The sequence below is a fragment of the Otolemur garnettii genome, unplaced genomic scaffold, assembly GCF_000181295.1.
Source record: "Otolemur garnettii isolate 467f Iridium unplaced genomic scaffold, OtoGar3 scaffold00088, whole genome shotgun sequence".
Taxonomy (NCBI): domain Eukaryota; kingdom Metazoa; phylum Chordata; class Mammalia; order Primates; family Galagidae; genus Otolemur; species Otolemur garnettii.
The window spans coordinates 663,771-686,658 of record NW_003852483.1 but is presented as its reverse complement, the minus strand read 5'-3'; the positions used below and the strand labels follow the sequence as shown (position 1 = coordinate 686,658).

General features: G+C 44.5%; 1 protein-coding gene and 1 non-coding gene across 3 annotated transcripts in view; both read right to left on the bottom strand.

Moving 5' to 3' along the window:
- ROR2 (receptor tyrosine kinase like orphan receptor 2) overlaps positions 1 to 22,888 on the bottom strand; it is a 198,995-nt gene that overhangs the window by 160,935 nt on the left and 15,172 nt on the right. The window lies entirely within an intron of this gene.
- Positions 18,994 to 19,141, bottom strand: LOC111726977. Its single transcript, XR_002774640.1, has one exon. It is a non-coding gene; the product is annotated as a small nucleolar RNA SNORA44 (small nucleolar RNA).

Genomic DNA, 22,888 nt, shown 5'->3' with positions numbered 1-22,888 from the left:
TGACCACATGTCAGACAAACAACGCTGCTCTAACTACAAAGCTGGACTTGGAAACTCTCTGTCATCCACGGTATTCACCAGACCTTGCCCCAGCTGACTACCACTTCTTCCAGGCTTTGGACCACTCCTTGTAAGGCAAAATATTCAATTCTCAACAAGCTGTGGAAAATGCCTTTTGCAATTTCACCACCACCTGCTCTCCAGGCGTCTTCACTGCTGGCATAAGCAAGCTACCCTTGAGATGGCAAAACCATGTGGATAGTTTAGGAACACACTTAATTGTACTGCTTCTTTTCAGAGATATAATAAACTAAACTATTTTTTTTTCTTTGAGACAGGGTCTCACTCTGTCACCCTGGGTAGAGTGCCATGGCATCATGGCTCACAGCAATCTCAAACTCTTGGGCTCAAGTGATTGATCCTCTTGCCTTACTCTCCCAAGTAACTGGAAATACAGGCGTGCACCACCACACATGGCTGGTTTTTCTATTTTTAGTAGAGACAGGGTCTTGCTCTTGCTCAGGCTGGTCTCAAACTCCTGAGCTCAGGCAATCTACCTGTCTTGACCTCCCAGAGTGCTAGGATTATAGGCGTGAGCCACCATGCCCGGCTATCACACATTAAACTTTCAATATGGAATCGGACATTTCATATTTAATGACCTAGACAACACGTACATGTTACACAAACACATACATAAGTACGACACACACACAAAAAATACACAAACACACCATATGCAGGACATTACAAAATCTTTTTTTTCTTTTTAAAAGACCACACCCTTCCGCCACATGGTAGATAAAAGGGAGGGGCAGTGCAAAACACCACACTTAAAAACAGATATTAAAGCAAATGTGAAGAAATTAGGGACAAGGTCCAAGAACCAACAAAAGGAGCCAACTAGCATCTTCTTTTTATTTTTTAAGAGCTAAAAGCAGAGGTTTTCCTGGGAAATTCCCAATCCCAGTAGAAGACTGCACATTAAAGAAAATGCAGAAAATTACAGGCTAGATTTATATGCAACCCTGAATTGCTGGTTTTAAGAAACTATTAGTAATGAAGAGGCAAAAACACTGCTTTTTATTTAAACAGAATACTTTGAAAGAGAACACACAGTAATAATAGCTGAGCAGGCATAATAAAGTCAAACTCGGAGGGTTTTTAAACCACACCAAAACCCTGAGAGGCATTACGTCCCTAAAGCTCCTACAGCTGGGCAATGACCTCAGTTCGGCGTGCATGGGGAGGTGTCAGGGCTGGGAAGAGGTGCCCAAAGCAATGGCGGGGCTGGGAAGAGATGCCCACTACAGCCAGGCGGTCGGCCCGAAGGAAGCCAGGCTGCTGAGCCCTGGAGAGGCCATGCTGCAGAGGAAGCTTGTGTGTCCCCATGAAGTCAGACCATTCCGTAGCTCATCCCTGATGCCAGGTGGGACGTCGTCAACAAAGTGTCTGTTCATAAGGAGAATCCTACCCTGACCCACAGAACAAGGTCTTTGCATAGCAACTGTTGGGGGGAAAGAAACCTTCAAGGGTCTCTATGGGGTCTGAGCACCCAGCAAACCCAGAGCCGCCTCTCAGCGGCATGTGGTCACAGGGCTGCCACCAAAACTGCAAGACCTGATTACCCTGGGCAGTCTCAGCTCCTGCCAAAGGATCACCCAGAGGAGGCCCCTCAGGTCTCTCCCGCCATGACCTGTCTCCTTTCATTCATGGGGTTTCAGAAAATTCCTTTAGTTTTGGTCATTTTGTTGTTGTTTTCTGCCTTACGTCATAGTCAATAGTCTTGGCATTAAGTGGACTTCACCTGCCTGTGTCTTTGTTTTTGTATTAATTCTTTTCATTGTATTTTAGAGACATTTTGTTTTGCACCAATTGGGGGAAACCCACTACATGGTTCTTCATGGAAAGTTTGAGAGAAGCACCCGGGACTGCCCAATGTCCAGACTCCTGGCTCAGAGCCCCTCTAACCAAGGGGACATGAGTCTTTAGGCTTTTCTATTTTCCCAACTGTGGTAAGCACCTACCATAAAACCTGGTGCCTTCACCATGTTTAAGTGGACAGTTCCATGGTGTTACACCCTGTTAGGTAGCTGTCACCAGCATTGCCCCAGAGCTCATTTCACACAGCAAAGCTGAAACTGTCCCATTAGGCACTAACTCCCCACTGGATTTCATTTGCAGCCTAAGAAACCCACGAAAGGGAGAAATCTGCAGAATTTTTTTTTTTAAGAGACAGAGTCTCACTTTGTTGCCCTCGGTTTAGTGCCATGGCATCACAGCTCACAGCAACCTCCAACTCCTGGGCTTAGGTGATTCTCTTGCCTCAGCCTCCCGAGTAGCTGGGACCACAGGCCCCTGCCACAACACCCAGCTAATTTTTGTTGCAGTTTGGCCAGGGCTGGGTTCGAACCTGCCACCCGCAGTATATGGGGCCGGTGCCCTATCCCACAGAGCCACAGGTGCCGCCTGCAGAATTTTTTTTTAATGTGAAAAAGGAAGCCTTTATTCCAAGTCAAATGCCCCTTCTCATTCACATTCTCAAGGGCCAGCATGCCTACGGTAGCACTCTGTAAATTGATCCCAGCCTGCGGTACTAATATATACATGTGGTACATGTCTGGTCTATGAAAATTAGGTTAACATGAAGAAGAGGTCAGTGCAAAGAGGTGGTCAGCTGTGGAGGTTTTGCTGTAATTTCTCCCCGTGGAACAGCAAGTAGCCCCAGACCCTCTCCTTGTAGCCACAGAGTAGGACAGCACTGACGGCTTGGGAGCCAACACAGGTGAAATTGTCCACCCTGAAGATAACTGGACTCAAAGAGATGTGTCCAAAATCCATCAGGAGAAGGACATGAAGCACAGCCTCTCCTGGTCTCCTGGCAGGAGGCTCAAGGTCCCCACCCCACGCAGTCTCCTTTTGGACATCATGAATATGAACCCCTAGCTTACTTTCACCATCAGTGAAGTGGGATTCTGCACAATGGAAATCCAGAAAATAAACAGCTGCCAAAGGTGATGAGAAAACAGATGGGTGGCCAGGCACAATGGCTCACACCTATAATCCTAGCACTCTGGAAGGCAGAGCCAAGGATTGCTTGAGTATAGGAGTTGGAGGTGTGCCATAACACTCTACCCAGGGCAACAGAGTGAGACCTTGTCTCAAAAAAAATAAAAACAAAAAATAAGAAAACAGAAGAGATCAAAATTGAGTCAATTAAGTTACCTTTCTGAGCAAACCACATTCCAAAAAGCTGCTTGCAGGGCTCCATTTTCCAAGAAATCAGGCAATCCCCACTCTGAGCAAAGTCCACAAAGCAGGTCCACTTCCCATGTTTCTGAAATCTGCCCTCCAGAATCCATTCTCTAAACAGAAGCCAACTTCTCACACTTGACACTTCAAAGAAGCACTTCTGTTCCACAGGGACCAGAAAGCTGAGTGAAAGGCAGAGTGAGCCTCCTCCCTCGAGGGGTGTTCAGGTTACCCAGCTGCAGCCGATAGGGTACCACCCACCCCCAAGTCAGGGTGCGCCCAGTCTGCCCCAGCCATGGCCACCCCACCCCTAAGGTCTGCACTGGTGTCTTCCACCTGGGGGGTGGGGCAGAGTCAGAGGAAAGGGAGCAAACGTCAGGCCTTCAAGGGAACACGTGAGGGCTGTGAAGAAACTAAGAGGCCATGGAAAGTAGCTTCCTTGGAGGCTGCAAATGCCACGATACAAAAAATCAGTTTCCCCAACCCCATCACCCTCTACTTGAATAATCTGAAATAAAAAAATATACAATAAAAAGTTGGGTAAAATGGCCAGTGAAATCCAAACTGAGTCCGGAGGTCCGGGCGATGCCGCTGTCACTCGTGCGGGGAAGGAGAGACGGACAGCAGTTCCTTGGTGTCCATCTCAGGCCACAAGGGAATGGTGGGGCAGCCCCCAAGAAGGCCTGCGGGGGAGAGAAGGGACTGGTCTGCTCCTAAAGATGCAGCCCCCACAATACCCACAGCACATCCAGTGCTAGATGTACGACAGTCCATCCAAACGTCTCCTGAGTATAGGAACTCAGGCAGCCTTTTAAAATACAATGGGAAAAATATACCTTTTTAATGACTTTTTAACAAGGAGCCCAAGTTGGCTTAGCCAAAGTTATCTCAAACACCAATCTAGCACTTTCTGCAAGTGAACCATTTAAACTATTAACTCATTTAATCCCCCAAACGATGACCCCAGGGGGCAGGTGGGTACCAAATTCTTACCCTACAGGAGGGGATGTTTACACAGGTTTCCAGGAGCACACCACTACCAAGGGGAAATAAACAACATTCCCAAAGAAAGATGTTTAAAATAAATTCAGCATTCCTCCTCTATAGCTTCAAAATTGATATTAATAACAAATAAAAGTAATGTCATACTTAAGAGATTATCCAAAATGAGCTCCACTGAGGTTTCAAACATTCAATACGGCCAAGAGAAACAGCACTGAGATTTCGTGGAAGGTGCCAATTAAGAAAAGTGACTCAAATTCCTTGAAATGTAAACACCTTATATTTTCATTATGAAAACCCATAAAACTAACACCTTAGACAGTTGAGTCTGCTGATCAGGAGGGAAAGTTTCCCTTCCATCAGCCCAGATTAGCAGCGCATCATGGATGATCTGGCTGTTGTCAGCATGGAGCCAACAGAGGAACTTAAGAAGAAACCACAATGACCCCAAACCTCTTTAATTTACAGAGCACCGGAGTCTCCTGGGCCTAACACAACATGCTGCTTTGCCAAAAACAACCTATGGAATTTTTCCTGATGAGAAAATGTAAATTGCTTGCTAATTACTTTCCCTCCTCCAGTGATCCGTCTTGGAATCACACAGCGTGGGTAGCTTCCCTGGCGGGGTGACAGGAGTCAAACCAGGGCATTGAGGGATAGGTCACATGGTGCCCAGGCCCTCTGCACAGCCCTGTCCTTAGTAAACTCCTGGGGGCAGGGGGTGCAAAAAATGCCACAAACCAGCCAGTTATAACAACCATTGCACATACAATTATGACTGGACATTGGCTTATTTCCATCTTAAAATGCAAACAAGTTCCGCTTATTGGAAAGACTATCTGTCCCCAGTGACTGGGAAATCAGGAATGAAGATGAGACTTACCTCCCCCTCAAGCTCCCACATTTAACCATAAGAAAGATCTGGCTTTTCTGCCCCTTCCATCAGTGGCTTTTAATACCAGGAGAAACTCTGTGTTTTTCCAAAGAATGAGAATATTGTGCTTTTTCTTCAAAGCATCTGCTGTTTCTTCAACCACTTTGATGCTTATTACTTTTCACCTATCCATTTAGAAGAAAAGAAAAAAAATGGCAATGCCCAGTGCTGGCAGTGATGTGGCAAAACAGGCAATCTCAGACTTTTGAGATTAGAGAGTGAATTCATGAATGTAGTCTAGCCAGATTTATCAAAAAACTGTACCCCAAAATATCCTGGGGACCTATTTATTTTACATACGGAAATTTACCCTTAAGTAGTAACCTTGAGAGATGACAGCAAAAGCACAGCAATGAAAGCAAAAATAGGGCCTAGCATGGTGGCTCACACCTGTAATCCTAGCACTCTGAGAGGCTGAGGCAGGTGGATTGCCTGAGCACACAGGTTCAAGACCAGACTGAGCAAGAGCAAGACCTCAGCTATTTTTAGAGTTGTGGCAGGCACCTATAGTCCCAGCCACTTGGGAGACTGAGGCAAGAGAATCACTTGAGCCCAAGAGTTTGAAGTTGCTGTGAGTTGTGATGCCACAGTACTCTACCAAACAAAATGAGACTCTGTCTCAAAAAATAAAAATAATTTTTTAAAGTTTTAAAAAGCAAAATTAGACAAATTAGACTTCATCAAAATGAAAACCTTCTGCCCAGCCAAGAAAACAAAGTGAAAAGGCAACCCATGCAATGGGAGAAAATATTTGCAAACCATGTACCTGATAAGGAATTAATATCCAGACTATATAAAGAACTCAACGACAAAAATAAATAAGTAGGTGCAGCACTTGTGGCTCAGTGGTTAGGGCTCTGGCCACATACACTGGGGCTGGCAGGTTCAAACCTGGCCCAGGCCTGCTGAAAACAACAATGACAACTACAATAAAAAATAGCCGGGTGTTGTGGCAGGCACCTATAGTCCCAGCTACTTGGGAGGCTTAGGCAAGAGAATCGCTTGAGCCCAAGAGTTTGAGGTTGCTGTGAGCTGTGATGCCACAGCACTCTACCAAAGGTGACAAAGTGAGATTCTCCCTCTAAATAAATAAATAACTCAATTTAAAAATGAGTAAAGGACTTGAAAAGTCATTTCTCCACAGAAGACATACACCTGTCAATACATACATGGAATGATGATGCTGCATTCATGAATGTAGTCTAGCCAAATTTATCAAATAATTGTACCCCCAAATATCCTGGGGACCTATTTATTTTACGTATGGAAATTTACCCTTAAGTAGTAACCTTGAGATATGACAGCAAAGCACAAGCAATGAAAGCAAAAATAGGACGAGCATGGTGGCTCGCACCTGTAATTCTAGCACTCTGGGAGGCCAAGGCGGATGGATTGATCACTGATCATTAGGGAAATGCACATCAAAACCAATGAGAGACCACCTCACACCAATTAGGACGGCCAGTACTAAAACAAAAGAGAACAAAAACAAGAAAAACAACAATTTTTGAGAAGGGTGTAAAGAAAATGAAACCCCATTCCTACTACTAGTGGGATGTAAAATGGTGCATCTGCTACAAGAAAGAGTATAGAAGTTTCTGAAATGGAATTATCATCTGACCTAGCAATCCTACTTCTGGGATAAAACCGCAATAATTGAAAGCAGGATCTTACAAAGATATTGTACTCCCATGCTCACTGACCATTATTCACAACAGCTGAAAGGTGGAAGCAACCCAAATACCCCATGGACATGTGAATGGTTAAAAACAAAACAAAATAAAATAAAATAAAATGTGGTGTGTGGTATCTGTATGAAATGGAGTATTATTCAGCCTTAAAAAGGAAATTCCCTCATATGCCACCACCTGGATAAACCTTGAAGATTTTATGCTAAGTGAAGTAAGTCAGTCACAAGAAGACAAATACTGGCTTGGTGCCTGTGGCTCAAGTGGCTAAGGCACCAGTCACATACACCTAAGGTCGCAGGTTCAAATCTAGCCCGGGCCTGCCAAACAACAACAACGGTTGCAACCAAAAAAAATAAATAAATAAATAGCCGGGCCTTGTGGCGGGCGCCTGTGGTCCCAGCTACTTGGGAAGCTGAGGCAGGAGATTCACTTGAGCCCAGGAGTTAGAGGTTGCTGTGAGCTGTGATGCCACAGCACTCTACCCAGGGGGAACAGCTTGAGGCTCTGTTTCAAAAAAAAAAAAAAGGTACATCTGTGTAGGGCACTTACCATGAATGGAATTACAGGACTAGAAGTTGTTCTGGGTGAGTCAGCGGGTGGTGAGTAAATGTGAAGGTCGCGGACATCACCGTGCACTGCTGCAGACTCTTCACAACACTACACTTAAGCAACACGAAATTTATATTTAAAAAAATAATAATTGCACTGCAACATTAAAGCACTGGTTGACCAAAATTACCCAGCTCCATTATATATAATCTTATAGAACCACCACTGTATATGCTGTCTGCCGTTGATGAAAGCGTCATTTTGCACCACATGATTATGTTTTAAAAATAAGCTTTAATAAATAATTCAGTAAATAAATAGGGGAGAAGGGACAGCAAAATTTCAATTACTAAATGTGGAAGGGATGCTGGATTACCAAGACGCCTGAGACAAAAGCCACGGTCATTACTGCCAGCAAGAAGCACAGATAGGAGCTAAAATTGGTGGATGGAAGTGGGATGAGAAATGGGATACTTCCATAGCTGCAAAGTGTTTTTCCAAAAGATACACACTAATCAGCACAGGGAAAAGGCAGATTAACAACAGTGGAGAAAGCTAGCAGACACCTTACGCAGAAATGAAAGTGAATACCTCCAGGAAAGGGACAGAGCGATGTCATGGGCCTCCTGCCACAACACAACATTGCGTCTGCGTCTTCCTGCCCAATACATCCCTGAGTCTATGCAAAAGAAAACAGACAAACCCAAGTTCTACAAAATGTAACTGGAGTATTCTTCAAAAGAGTCACTGTAAAAAGTAACAATGCAATACTGAGGAACTATCTTAGAAGAAAACAAATAAGGAAACGTTTGTCATCTGGGATCCCAGACTGGATCCCGCAACAGAAACAGATATTGGTGAGAAAACTGGTAAGATTCAAACAAGGTCTGTTTTACTTAACAGTATCACACCAGTGTTAACGTTCTAGTTTTGATAAATGTATCACCTGATTTAAGATATTAACATTAGGGGAAGCTGTGTAAAGCGTTATGGAACTGTATTATTTCTGCAACCTTTCTGTATGCCTAAAATTACAGCAGAATCTCCATACTGACCACCTCCCTACACTGACCACCTCCTTAAGGGGACCTAGTTTTCATACACTGGACCTGTACCACACGTACATATCAGTATAGTAGGCCTAGTCCCCTATGTTGACCAGTTTGTTACAGTCCCTTGAGTGGTCAATTTACAGAGTTTACTGGATTTCACATCTGATAATACAGTTAGGGAAATTGTAATTTACTGTATACTTCAAAATAACTAGAAGAGAAGAACTGTAATGTTTCCAACACAAAGAAAAGATGAATATTTGAACGGATGGATACTGCAATTATCCTGATTTGATTATTACATGTTGCATATACATGTATCAAAATGTCATGTGTACCCCCAAAAGATGTACAACTACTACATATATCAATAAAAGATATACAGAAGTAAATTAAAAATAAAATTATTTCAAAAAAAAAAGTGTATGCATGTTCTTCTGCCAGAATATACTTTTCTCTGACGTCTAAGAAAAAAATCTTTGTATTTGAGAGAATGTGAAGGTTAAGTTTTTCCAAAATAAAAATTATTAAATCTAACAAACATGCACTCAGTGAAAATTAAGGGTATTTCAGGTTTATCAGTTATAACTATTCTTTTAGAAATTTTTAAATATAATATTTATTTAATATTCTGTTTCCCACATTATGTTATAGTTAACAGAATAATCTGATCTTTAGCCAATACTATCTTGAGATCATAAAAATATTACAGATTGGGCAGAGGGTGCCCATAGCTCAGTGGGTAGGGCACCAGCCACATGCACCAAGGGTGGTGGGTTCAAATCCAGCCTCAGCCAGCTAAAGAACAATGACAACTGCAACAACAACAAAAAATAGCCAGGTGTTGTGGCAGATGCCTGTAGTTCCAGCTACTTGGGAGGCTGAGGCAAGAGAATTGCTTGAGCCCAGTTTAATGTTGCTAGTGAGCTGTGACACCATAGCACTCTACCGAGGACAACATAGTGAGACACTGTCTCAAAAAAAAAAAAAAAAAAGAAAGAAAAAATATGGGCAGCACCTGTGGCTCAAAGGAGTAGGGCTCTGGCCCCATATGCCAGAGGTGGCAGGTTCAAGCCCAGTCCTGGCAAAAAACTGCAAAGATTCACACTTGACGTAGGTTGACCATTTCTTATTCTTCGAAATAAAATCACATTTTTGGTCTTTTCAAAACTTAGTCTCTTTTTTCTCTTTTTGGTCCAGAGAAGAAATAAAATGATTTTAGCTTCGTTAATCAATGAAAATAGCACAAAGGGCGGCACCTGTGGCTCAGTGAGTAGGGCACTGGCCCCATATACCGAGGTTGGCAGGTTCGAAACTGGCCTCAGCCAAAACTGCAACAACAACAAAAAAATAGGTGGGCATTGTGGCAGGTGCCTATAGTCCCAGCTACTTGGGAGGCTGAGGCAAGAGAATCGCCTAAGCCCAAGAGCTGGAGGTTGCTGTGCACTGTGACATTATGGCAATCTAATGAGGGTGACAAAATAAGACTCTGTCTCTAAAAAACAAAAGAAAAACAGAAGAAGAAGAATGAAAAAAAAAAAAAAAGAAAATAGCACAAAATTCTGTGTTGCACCAGCAAAGATAAGGACTGCCCAGTTGCCTTCTGGAGATTTGATGGCTGAAGCTGCCTAAGGAGAAGACAGAATTACCCATAGCTGCACCTGGGTCCACTGATAATTAAAAATTTGGCTTCAACTGGGGCAAAGCCACTTATCTCCAGTAGACATGGGAAGGCAAGAATTAAAAGGGCCCAAGGAAGGTTGGGAATACTGTGAGGAGCAGGGATCCAACTCAGAATGACTTTCATGAGGCAAATGCCATATGCACTTTCTTGCCCTACAGAAAATTCCTTCCAAGGGCATGAGCTCTGCTCCACAGGGACTATTGGAAAACTCAGTGGACTTCCTCTCTGAGCTATCCCCAAACCCTCCCCTATTCTAGCCAATCTATGCCTTCACCAATCTTGACACTTAAAAAATCTAACTTTCAAAGCATTTTCACAGATGAGGTGCCTAGAACAGTCAAGTTCACAGAGATAGCAAATCGAATGGGGTCTCCCAGGTTCCGAGGGAGGGAAGGAATGTGGAGTTGCTGTCTAAAGAGAACAGTTTCCGTTCTGCAAAATGGAAAAAGTTCTAGAGATGGATGGTGGTGCTGGATGCCCAACAATGTGAACGTATCTGATACCACTGAACTGGCCACTGAAAAAAGGTTCAGATGGTCGGTTCTATGTTTATTTAGACACAACTTTCTTAAATGTTAAAAAATAAAAGTTTTACAGAATAGAAGTACAGTCTGTCTGGAGATTTGCAGAGTTGACAGCCAGAAACTCTTCTTACCAAGTTGAAATGACTCAGGCTGTTGCTCCACTGCCACAGCCTAGGTCTGCTGCCCATCTGCCTGCTGGGCCACATTGCATGTCTGAATGCACCTCAGTTACAGCCAGCCGGAGGGAGGAAGGGACACGCAGGTGCTGAGTGCCACAGACTCACCCCAACCTCGGTTTACAGGCTAAGATCTCAGTTACAAACCAGCCTCATTTCAGCTCATAGGGTGATCTTCTAATTTGGTAAATATTATTTTTCTAGCCAAGCATAATGTGACAGTATCTCAATTGTATGTGCATAAAGTCTTAAGCTCCAAGAAGCTTCAATTTTTGTTCAGCAAATCAAAAACTAGGACACTAAATTCCCAAGAGACACACTAAGTAGAATTTCATTCCCTTCTAGCACTTAGGATGTTTTGGGCTGCAAGTGTGACAGAAAGCTTCTAACCATAAGGGTCCTCACGTAACAAGAGGACTACGGGTCTCTTGCAGTCCTGAGGCCCTAGGTTCTGTCTTCTCACCCCATCCCGACAGAAATCTCTGGTCACAGACACCAGCTCCAGGGAACAACAGTTACCTGCCAAAACAGCCAATGCAGGGCAGTGCCAAAGGCTTTCTCTCCCTTTTCCTAGAAAGGAAGCCCCTCCTCCCCTCATATCTCATTGGCAGGAGCTAGCACACATACTCACCCTTGACCAATCTCTGGCAAAGGAGACCATGATTGCCATGGCAGATGCACATATAGGTCAACCATGACTACCTGGGCCCTCCCTGCTCCTGAGCACTTGAACTCCAGCACAAAAAAGGCAGGCAGGGCAGACCTCAGAGAAAGCAGGGAAAACTCACACAGGGCTTAATCCTTCTGTTTCTTTCCTAGATTCTGGACCAAAATGCCACAAGTCTACTCTGAAGAGTAAATTGTCAAGTTTTATATCCGCAGGCAGCTCCATCATCCATGCCTGATTATTTCCATTCCCTAATGTAGAATCTCCCATCATGACTGCTTCTTGGGTCAGGACCTGGCCACTCAAAAACAAAAGGACCATCATCACATCAGAAGAAGAAGAGCAGGGGTCTCAAGTGATCAGGCTTTGTGCCCAGCCCTGCCTCCTCGTGTTCCTGGGTGCTTAACACAAGCTCCACAGCTGGACAGAGGAGGATCCCAAGCACAGCAGCCTCTACCTCCCACAGGGAAGTGGAGGGAACTGAGGCCCGTGACTGCTCTCTGGTCCCCAGGAATGGTCCCACACCTGGTAGCTGAATTCTCCTTCTCTGGCATCCCTGGGGAGGAGTTCAGTGCATTTCCATTCTCCTTTGGGTGAAGAGGGTAATGCAAAGGGCTGGCTGCTGGCTTGGTTCTGGCAGGCTCTAGACTTTAACGCTGGGCAACTCTCAACACTATGTCCTTTAGTGTATCACAGCATCAGTTAGCAGAGACTCTGAGAACTGAGGTCTGCAAAAGGATCTCAGGGCGCCCAGCGACTTCTGGGATGTAAGTGAAATCACATACTGGCTGCAACTGAGTCCAACAAGAGAGCCACAAAGAGGGAGGGAGGGGGATTCTATGCCTAGGAGCCAATGCTGTCTTGATCTAATAATGGAAATTTGTTTTCTTGCCCATTATCTTTTTGGTACCTCCAATGTTCTTGCCAACAGTCAAAAACCCTGGAATTAGAAACTCAAAGTCATGAATAATTATATGTGGATCTCCAATCCTGTTAGCTTATTTTGTTCGGGTGAGACTGCCATGACTTTTATGTTGGTTAATTCTTTAATCATTATTTTGCGGTGCAATTCCCTGCCTGGCCTGCCTCCCAGCCCCCCCACCCTACAGGGTGGCCCTGAGGGAAGCCCTGGGCTCCCCCCTCCTCATTCCCCCCCCCTTCATCTTCACTTCTCCTCCTCTATCCCAACTGGCAACATCCACAGCACTTCAAATCCAAAGATCCTCCTCAAAATCAGGAAATTCTCAAGTGGAAAGAATTTTAAACATCAGCCAGCCAATCCCATCTGTTTCCATTATGGTCATTTTTTTTCCTTACGGTAATTCAGATTTTAAGCAAAGCAAACGGATGACAATTAACTGTGCTTAGGACCGTTTTCCATGTCTTGACACCAAGATTCCATGTATACACGTTATTAAGAAAAGAGACTTGGCAATACCCTCCTTTAGCATGTGAAGACTTACTATGTACTGAACTGCTGCTTCCTCCCAAGAAACAGGCAGAGGAAGAAGCAAACTGAAGTTGGCCACCAACAGGGTAGAAGAGCCTCTCGAGATCCTTAAAAAGAACAGGCTTCCTAAATGCTCAAAGTTTTCTCATCCTCAGGAGGAAAATGTTTCCTGCTTCAAAGTCTATGGTAACAAACGAAAGCAGGAGACACTGATTTTTCTTAATAATTCTTCAGTCTTATCTTCCAGGCGGCTCCCAAATTCATTCCCCATGTTTATTCACGTGTTGCTTATCTGTTTTCCATCACCAGCTCTGGGTAGGTCATTAATTTCCTCTCGCCCACACTGCATTCTTCCCACTCCCTTAAACGGTTTAAAAGCAGCTCAGCCATTTTTGGTCTGGCATGGATTTCAAATTCCCTCTTCATGGGGAATCTCTGTTCTGTCTCCTGGGCTGTCATTTCTTCCCCACACTGGGTCTGTTTCTTTCTTCTAAACACCTTGGCCAATATCACCGAAAAATCAACTGAGGAAAAATAATCCTAAACCCAGATATGTAAGGAAGAAGATACATGTGGAGAAGCAACAGCAAGATACAATTAATGTCATAAAAAAAGGAATGGAGGCTGGAGCTGGGGGACACAGATGCCTGTGCAGAGGGCAGGGAGAACCAAGTGTCCTCACTGTGGGAGGCAGCAGCAGCCACATCCCTCACCTTTCCAAGTGTCCTCTGTGCTGAAAGAGAGGATGAGGGCAACCAATGTCCCTCCCATCAGCCAACCGTCCTCAAGTCCTCAGGACGGTAGGCACAAACCCTGCTCCTGTTGCTTCTGAGTGGAGGAAGACAGACATGGCCCACCCAGCCAAACCTCAGAGGCATGGAAGAAGCAACCCAAGGCCTCCAGGAACACTCAGAAAGGGCCAGGGGCAATTTCAGAGACTCAGACCTCTGTGTCTTGAAAAACAAAAGAATCTGTCAGACAGAACAATAACAAATGCTGGGGAGGATGTGGAGATACTGGAACCCACTGGAAAAGGTTGGCCGTACCCCCAAATGTTACACATGATGCTCACATTTGACCTCACAAACCCCTTCCTACACATATGCCCGAAAGAGGGGAAGACACACATCCACACAAAAACTTGTACACAAATGTTCATCACAGCCAAAAGTGGAGACAAACCTAGTGTCCATCAACTGATGAACAGATCAATACAACAGTGGAACACTTTCCAGCAGTGGGATGAAGGTCCACATTGAAGTGGTAGCTCATGCTGACAGCTGCATCCTTGAAATACCATGATGAGAAGGGCCTTCACCTTGTAGTCTTCCTCCCACACCCACAACAACCCCAGTCTAGTGAGAAAAACATGCACCAAACCCCCAGTGAAGGACATTCTATAAATTACCCAACCAGCACTTCTCAATACTGTCTTGGTCACCAAAACAAGTCAAGCTGCTATGGCCAGGAGACGTGAGAGCTAAGTTGATGTGGTGTGCTGAATGGGACCCTGGGACAGAGAAAGGACAGTCAGCAAAAACTAAGGAAATGAGAATACTATGTGGACTGCACAGTGAACATAATGTGCCTATATTGGTTCACTACTTTTGAGAAATGCACTACCCATCTCCAGACCCTCCATGGTCTGCCTGGGATCTTGCTTACATCATGTGTGGGGTATACAGTCCAGCTTCTCAGACACAGCTGAAATCTTTTTTTTTTGAGACAGAGCCTCAAGCTGTCCCCCTGGATAAGAGTCCCATGGCATCACAGCTCACAGCAACCTCCAACTCCTGGGCTCAAGAAAGTCTCCTGCCTCCGTCTCCCAAGTAGCTGGGACTACAGGTGCCCGCCACAACGCCTGGCTATTTTTTTTTTTTTGGTTGCAGCCATCATTGTTGTTTGGCAGGCCCGGGCTAGATTCGAACCCGCTACCTTAGGTGTATGTGGCTGGCACCTTAGCCACTCAGCCACAGCTGAAATCTTAAAGGACAAATACGATGTCATAGAATGTGCTTCTTCACACAGCCCAGACATCAATACATGGCCCTTAATGGGCACTCAGTAAACTTAAATAATTGCTAGTGATAATAACCATGGTCTCCCTCCCCTTGCTCTCAAAGTATTACATCCAGGTGAACTCTGAGGATATGCTCCACAGAGCAGGCCACTCACAAACAGAGATATCCTGTATGATTCCACTCCTATGAGGTCCCTAGAGCATGGTCACATCCACAGTCATAAAGGAGGGACTGGCCAGGAGCCAGGGGAGGGGAATGAGAAACCATTGTTTTTTGTTTTTGTTTTTTTTGAGACAGAGCCTCAAGCTGTCCCCCTGGGTAGAGTGCTGTGGCATTACAGCTCACAGCAACCTCCAACTCCTGGGCTCAAGCGAGTCTCCTGCCTCCGCCTCCCAAGTAGCTGGGACCACAGGCGCCCGCCACAACGCCCGGCTATTTTTTGGTTGCAGCCGTCATTGTTGTTTGGCGGGTCCAGGCTAGGGATTCGAACCCGCCACCTTAGGTGTATGTGGCTGGCGCCTTAGCTGGTTGAGCCATAGGCGCCGAGCCGAAACCATTGTTTAATGTGGACAGAGTTTCAGTTTTGCAAGATGAAAAGGATCTGGAGATGGAGGACAGTAATGTCTGTACAACAACATGGATGTTCTCAATGTAAGACAGTACATGTGTTACGCGCATTTCATCCAAATTTTGAAAAGTAAAAAAATAACAGATTTTTTGTTAAAAAAAGAAGAAAAAAGGGTTGTATCATTGACTTTGGCAAAATGGTACGCTTTGCTCCGATTCACAGTCTAGATTCAGCCCAACAGAGCAAAGTGGTCTTTTTCGGACCATAAATCTTTCATCAATAACCAAACTGTGGCCTGGACATAGTCGGTCAGAGGCCAGTAACCCACAGCTCCCTCAGATAACCAAGATCTTAGAGTCACTTGGTGGTCACTGCCCTCAATGGCTTCTGAACACTCATCCAAATCCCCAAACTGCCGTACACTTGCAGTGCTACTTGGCAGCCTGCCCACTGAAAATACACCCCACCTACCCAGCTGCAGGGAGCACTGTCTCCCCACAAACCCCAAAGTGGACCTCAGAGGGAGGCGCCGGGTGCAAGAGCTGCTAAGCCACGACCCTCTGTTTCTGCCGGCTCCATGAGTTCTTAGATTCTATAACTGTCTGTTCAGATCCATTCATTACAGGGCGATTGTACTGACTGTATTTTCTCATTTTCTGTGTTCTTGGTGCTTCAGTTATTTCTAGTCCCGCTCACTGGGGAGACACTGCCCCTCCCGTGCCTAGCAAATCTCAGACACAGCAAAGGGAGCTGCCTTTCTTATGCAAACCCACCAACCCAGAGCCCACCCCCACCCAGCTCAGCACACACTCCCCACACCCAGCCACTGCCCTCTGCCCTCCATCACCCCAGGGCCAGGCACCAGGCACTGAAGGAAAGAATGAGTCAAACCAGCCCATCCTGACTGCTTTCCCTCCCCACGTGTCTTTCGTGTCTTTCGCGTGGAGACTCCACAAAGGCCCCAGCCTTCCCTCACCCCTGCTCTGCCTCCTGACCAAGGCTGCTGCTGCCCCACGGCCCCTTCTCCTCCATGGCCCCTTCTCCTGGAAAATGTCATAAAATCTTTTATTGTAAAATGCCACAGTACGATCACTGACACACCATGCCCCACGGTGCAAGACTGTGCCCCGGTGGCCCCCCACAGAAAGGAAGGGGCATCACACTCTGACATTGGCTTCCCCACTGGCCCAGGGCTCCTGATGGGAGAGTACAGCCTCCAAAAGCCAAACTACAGCTGCTGGACCCAGATCCACCATTCCAGGGGCCCAATACCCGGCCAGGGACACTACTTCAGTTGGCCTTGGTTTCCTAATCCGCAAAAAGGAGTCATAACTGCATGAACTATCCCAAAGACTAAATGGCAATGCAGACCCTGCCACGAATAGAGTGCTGAGGAATGATTCTGACTCCCAGAGGGGCAACCAGGCAGACGGCCTGCGACAGTAAGCGGACACCTCCGTGTTTGGTGAAGGCTTCAATCCCACAAACTCCTTAGCAGGCGGGTCGCACCACAGACCCTCCTAGTCTCCATCGCTAGTTCAGTAAATACCAAAGACTGAATACCCACAAGCCGTCAGCATGTCAATCATCCTTGAACAGAAAGACCACCAAGAAAACCAGCCATGTGTGCTACTGCCGCCCTTCCCTGCAGATGTAGGGACCATGCTGTCACTGTCACATAGAGCCTGCACTCTGTGGCTCTGAGTCCCCACGTGGGAGAGCAATTATGCAGTTTGTGTTCTGCAGATCAGAGACAATCAGCCTCCACACCCATATTTCCCTAACACAGCCTCAAAAATAAAGGAGCTCCATAATCAAAAGTGTTAAGGACACATGGTGTCAGAAAATGCAAACAAGTTTTCATAAAACTTCACGCATCCATTTCCTGTCCTGCCACCCCAGAGCCCTGCCTCTGGGAAGGAACTCAAGGGAGGGATAAGCAGGGAAACCCACTTTGGGCAATGCCACTGCTGCCACAGAAGAAAAAAGTACCACACCAGGCCGGCAGCCCCAAGGCTAGGCAGGGGCAGCATGGACACCCCAGACTACGGACACCTAAGTGACCAGACGAGAGGAGTTCCACCTTGCAGAACCCATATAACACATCATCAAGGGACAGAAGTCACACCTACATAATGAGAAATGTTTACAGACACAAAAGAATCAGCACCAGAATCAATTTGTGCTCCAAAGACATCTGACACCATCGAGTGATTCCAATGAGAGATGGCAGAGTGAACATGCTTCCCTCTGCCGCTCACAGAAACACTCCATTTTCTTTTTTTTTTTTTTTTGAGACAGAGCCTCAAGCTATCCCCCTGGGTAGAGTGCCATGGCATCACGCTCACAGCAACCTCCAACTCCTGGGCTCAAGCGAGTCTCCTGCCTCAGCCTCCCAAGTAGGGGGGACTACAGGTGCCCACCACGCCGGGCCATTTTTTGGTTGCAGCCGTCATTGTTGTTTGGCGGGATGGGCTGGGGATTCGAACCCGCCACCTTAGGTGTATGTGGCTGGCGCCTTAGCCGCTTGAGCCACAGGCACCGAGCCAAAACACTCCATTTTCAAGAAGACCTAAGAAAGCCTCAACTCTAAACCACCCACAAGTGAAATAAATTAAAGGTGGCAGTGAAAAGACAGGTCCGCAGATCCCAGGGAGAAGGCAGCCACTCCTCTCCCTCCAGCAGCATCCCATTCAGCCATAAAAAAAGACGAGGATTTTGTATCTTTTGTAATAACCTGGAAGGATTTGGAGACCATTCTTCTAAGTAACATTATCATAGGAATGAATAAGGAAGCATCCCAGCTACTCAATACTAAGTTGAAACTAGTAGATTGACAACCCTAGGCCCAAATGAGAAAAAAACTCAAATTCAACAAGGAGGGGAGAGATTGGGTAAGTCCCAGGTATATGGCACACCTTTGGGTGAAGGACACAACCTTACAAATGCAAACCAGTGTAACCTAATCATATGTGTCCTCATATTAACCTGAAATTCAAAGAAAAAAAAGAACATAAATTATGGCATATATCTATATATATGCCTCCACACCATGGCACTACTCAGCCACAAGAAAGAATGAAATAGTGACATTTGCAGCAACTTGGATGAAACTGGAGCCCATTATCCTAAGTGAAGTCACCCAGGAACAGAAAAATAAATGCCACATGTTCTCTCTTATAAGTGGAAGCTAAACAATGGCTACACACGGACACACAGTGGTATAATGACATTGTAGACTAAAAAGGAGGAAGGGTGAGAGGGTGAGGGATGAAAAGTTACCTCTGAGGTACCTTGAACACTACTTGGTGATGGATATACCAAAAGCCCAGACTCCATCACTACACAATACATTGATATAACAGAATTCAACTTGTAATCCCAAATCTATTAAAATAAAAAATCATTTCTTTTTTTTTTAAACATTATAGGAAAGGTGAGTGACAGCTACAGGTACTGTACTGACCTAAGCTGTCAAAGTCTCTCCATATTGTTCTTGCATGCAGTTGGAGATTCTTTTTTTTTTTTTGGTGAGACAAAGTCTCACTATGTCACCCTCAGTAGAGTGCTGTGACATCACAGCTCACAGCAGCCTCAAACTCTAGGGCTCAAGTGATTCTCCTGCCTCAGCCTTCCAAGTAGCTGGGACTACAGGCACCCACCACAACACCCAGCTAAAAATAATTTTTTAAATAAAAATATCTTTAGAAATAAAATCTGTCTGAATCCAAACAACTAGAAGATAGAAAATTTTTAAAAGACAAACACTAGGGCTCGGCGCCTGTGGCTCAAGCGGCTAAGGCGCCAGCCACATACACCTAAGGTGGTGGGTTCGAATCCCCAGCCCGGGCCCGCCAAACAACAATGATGGCTGCAGCCAAAAATGGCCAGGCGTTGTGGCGGGTGCCTGTAGTCCCAGCTGCTTGGGAGGCTGAGGCAGGAGACTCGCTTGAGCCCAGGAGTTGGAGGTTGCTGTGAGTGTGATGCCATGGCACTCTACCCAGGGGGATAGCTTGAGGCTCCGTCTCAAAAAAAAAAAAAAAAGACAAACACTAGGCTTGGCGCCTGTAGCTCTGTGGTTAGGGCACCAGCCACATACACCAAGGCTGGCGGGTTTGAACCCAGTCAGCCTGCTAAACAACAATGACAACTACAACATCATCAACAACAACAACAACAAAAAATAGCCGGATCTTGCAGTGGGTGCCTGTAGTCCTAGCTACTTGGGAGGCTGAGGCAAGAGAATCACTTAAGCCCAAGAATTTGAGGTTGCTGTGAGCTATAATGCTACAGCACCCTACCAAGGGCAACATAGTGAGGCTCTGTCTTAAAGAAAAAAAAAAAACACAAAGACTGACCTGACAAAAGCCACAAATAATAACAAGCCATAGTATTAATGTCATACAAGATTTAATTTGAGGGAAAAAGCAAAGGGGATACTTTAAATTATTAAAGGACAAACTCTCAGTAAGGGTGTATCATGAATACATGTAGTAATCATCTCAGTGTCCAAAAACACAACACAGAACCTGAAGATCAGAGAAACAGACTGAAACAAGGGGGCAAATAAAGAAGACAAAGAATATACGCAAGGATACAAAGTAACTAAATTATATAACCAGTGAGGTTGCTCTAAACTGATACTAACACCTAAGATCCCACTGCACATAACATATAACCATATTTTAAGCCATTAAAAAAAAAATCAAATTTCCCAAAACCAGAATCACATTCTCTACACAAAATGCAATGAAACTATGAAACTTCCTAGAAGTATTAATATTTCTTCTCAAACTCTTAAATCACAGAAAAAATAAAAATTGAGAGTGTAGACTATTTGGAAAAGAACAATACTAAAAATACTATGTAACACCTAACACAATCTAAAGTTGCAACTAAAGGTACATTCCTAGCAAAATTTATGTCTTTCATTAGCTAAGGTTCATGCAGAAAAATAAAAGACTAGCCAGTAAAAATTTGGAGATAATAGGTAAAGACTTAATGCTATCAAATATTAAAACCATAAAGCTATGGTGATTAAAAGTGAGATAAAATCTGAATATTTCAGAAATAACACCAATCTAACATAGGATTTTAATACCAAAGAAAGAAAAGCTATTTTTTAAATCATTAATAAGAAATAGATTATACAATAATTTGAGGACAGCTCATTTTTCTGAGGAGAATAAATAAAATTGGATCTAAATTCTATGTGAACCAAAGATTTAACCTCAAAAAACAAAATCAGAAGAAACCTCCCCCCAAGAAAGAATAATTCTAAAAAATTAAAAAAGCAGAAGGATTCCAATGTATGACTCAAAACTCAAACACATCAAATACAAGCTGGCTTAGTTACACTCCATAAAAATTAAAACTTTCTGCATGAAAAAAAAAAAACAACAGTATCTTAAGTGAAGTCACAAGACAACCCGAAGAAGAAAGATTTTCATATGATCTGGAATGTAGCTAAATATTCTCAGAAATATTCTTAGAAATCAATGAGATAATTAAAAATACCTAATAGAAAATTACTAGAGAAAGTGAACACTTATTTCCCAGGGAAAAAAAAGAAACATGGATTACTTATAAAGACAGTAAGCCTCATATACAATTTCTAAATATCAACACACAGAATGAAAATACCATTTCTATTTTTCATACTTTCTATGATTAAAAGGCCTGATAATTCCCAATGTGGGTCAGTGTCTAGAAAAACCGGAAAAGTTCACAGACACACACTTGTTTCTGGGAGCATAAATTGCTGCCACCTTCTGGGAGAGCAACTTGGTAGACTCTGGCAAAAATTTAAATATAATACCTTGGGCCAAGGCATTTCACTTCTGGGAATTGACTCTACATATATTTACACAAAGCAAAAAATATTTTTTAAACCTGCCTACGGAGGTTCACTGCAGACTTGTTTAGGGTAACAGCTAAAAATCAGAAGTAACCACCCACAGGAGACCAGTGAAATAAATTATGTATATACAACTGACAGATATTAAGGATGGCTTTTTAAAATGAGGGTGCCTGGCAAGTACTAATATGGAAAGATTTGTAAGAACTACCGTTATGTGAAAACAGCAAAGTGTGCGTGGCATGATCTCATTGTATATAAAAGCAAATAAAGGATGAACCTCCAGAACATCGTGCTCAGGGAAAGGAGCCAGATCCGAAAGGCCGATATTGCATGATTCCATTTACATGACATTTCCGGAATAGGCAAGTCCATGGAGACAGAAAGTAGATTAGCGGTTGCCAGAGGCTGGAGAAATAGGGGGAGAGGGGTTGGGGAGGGACTGCTAACGGGTGGGGGGTTCCACGGCGGGTGATGGAAATGTTCTGGAAAAGATGGCAGTGAGGGCTGCACAACACGGAGCTGGCACTAAATGCCGTTGAATTGTTCACTGCAACACGGCAGATTTTACGTTATGTGGATTGCACCGCAACTTTTAAAAATAAACAAACAACAAAGATGTACAGACAAGCACATATGCCCAGAAAATGTCTGGAATGAAGCACCAGACTGTTAGCCAGTTTATGGGGGCGGCGGTGGGGGACGGGGGGAGGGCGTGAGAAGTGAAAGGGGTTCTTCATTTTTCACCCTTCTGAGTTTGGGCCTCCTTTTTAAACCATCAGCATGTGTCAGTAGATTTTTTGGTTTGATTTTGTTTTTCTGGATTTTTACTTGATCAAGTACTAAACACATAACCCTAATATAAAACTAAAATAGTCAAGAGAAAACTAACTGAAGTCACACCTCAGAGCAACGAGGGGCCTCTTAGAAGTCTTTGCCTCCATAAAAGATAGAAAATATGTACTATTCTGAGAGCTTTCACACTGTGATTGTTTTAAATAAACACCCGTAAACAAATACTGTCCAAAGCCAAAGTTCCTCAGCATCACCATCACCCCCACCCACGTTCTCTGGATAGGGAAAAAAGCAATCATGAAGAGCAATTTTTAAAACCCAATCCTGGGGAGCTCAACTTATACCCACTTATACCTTAGCTTTTGTTCTCTCTTTTCTGTTTTATTTCCAATCAGCCTAGCTTTTAGGACCCTGTGGCTAGTCAACTAAAAGAAACTTGAGGCTCGGCGCCTGTGGCTCAAGCAGCTAAGGCGCCAGCCATATACACCTAAGGTGGCAGGTTCGAATCCAGCCCGGGCCCGCCAAACAACAATGACAGCTACAACCAAAAAAATAGCCGGGCGTTTTGGAGGGCGCCTGTGGTCCCAGCTACTTGGGAGGCTGAGGCAGGAGACTCGCTTGAGCCCAGGAGTTGGAGGTTGCTGTGAGCTGGGATGCCACAGCACT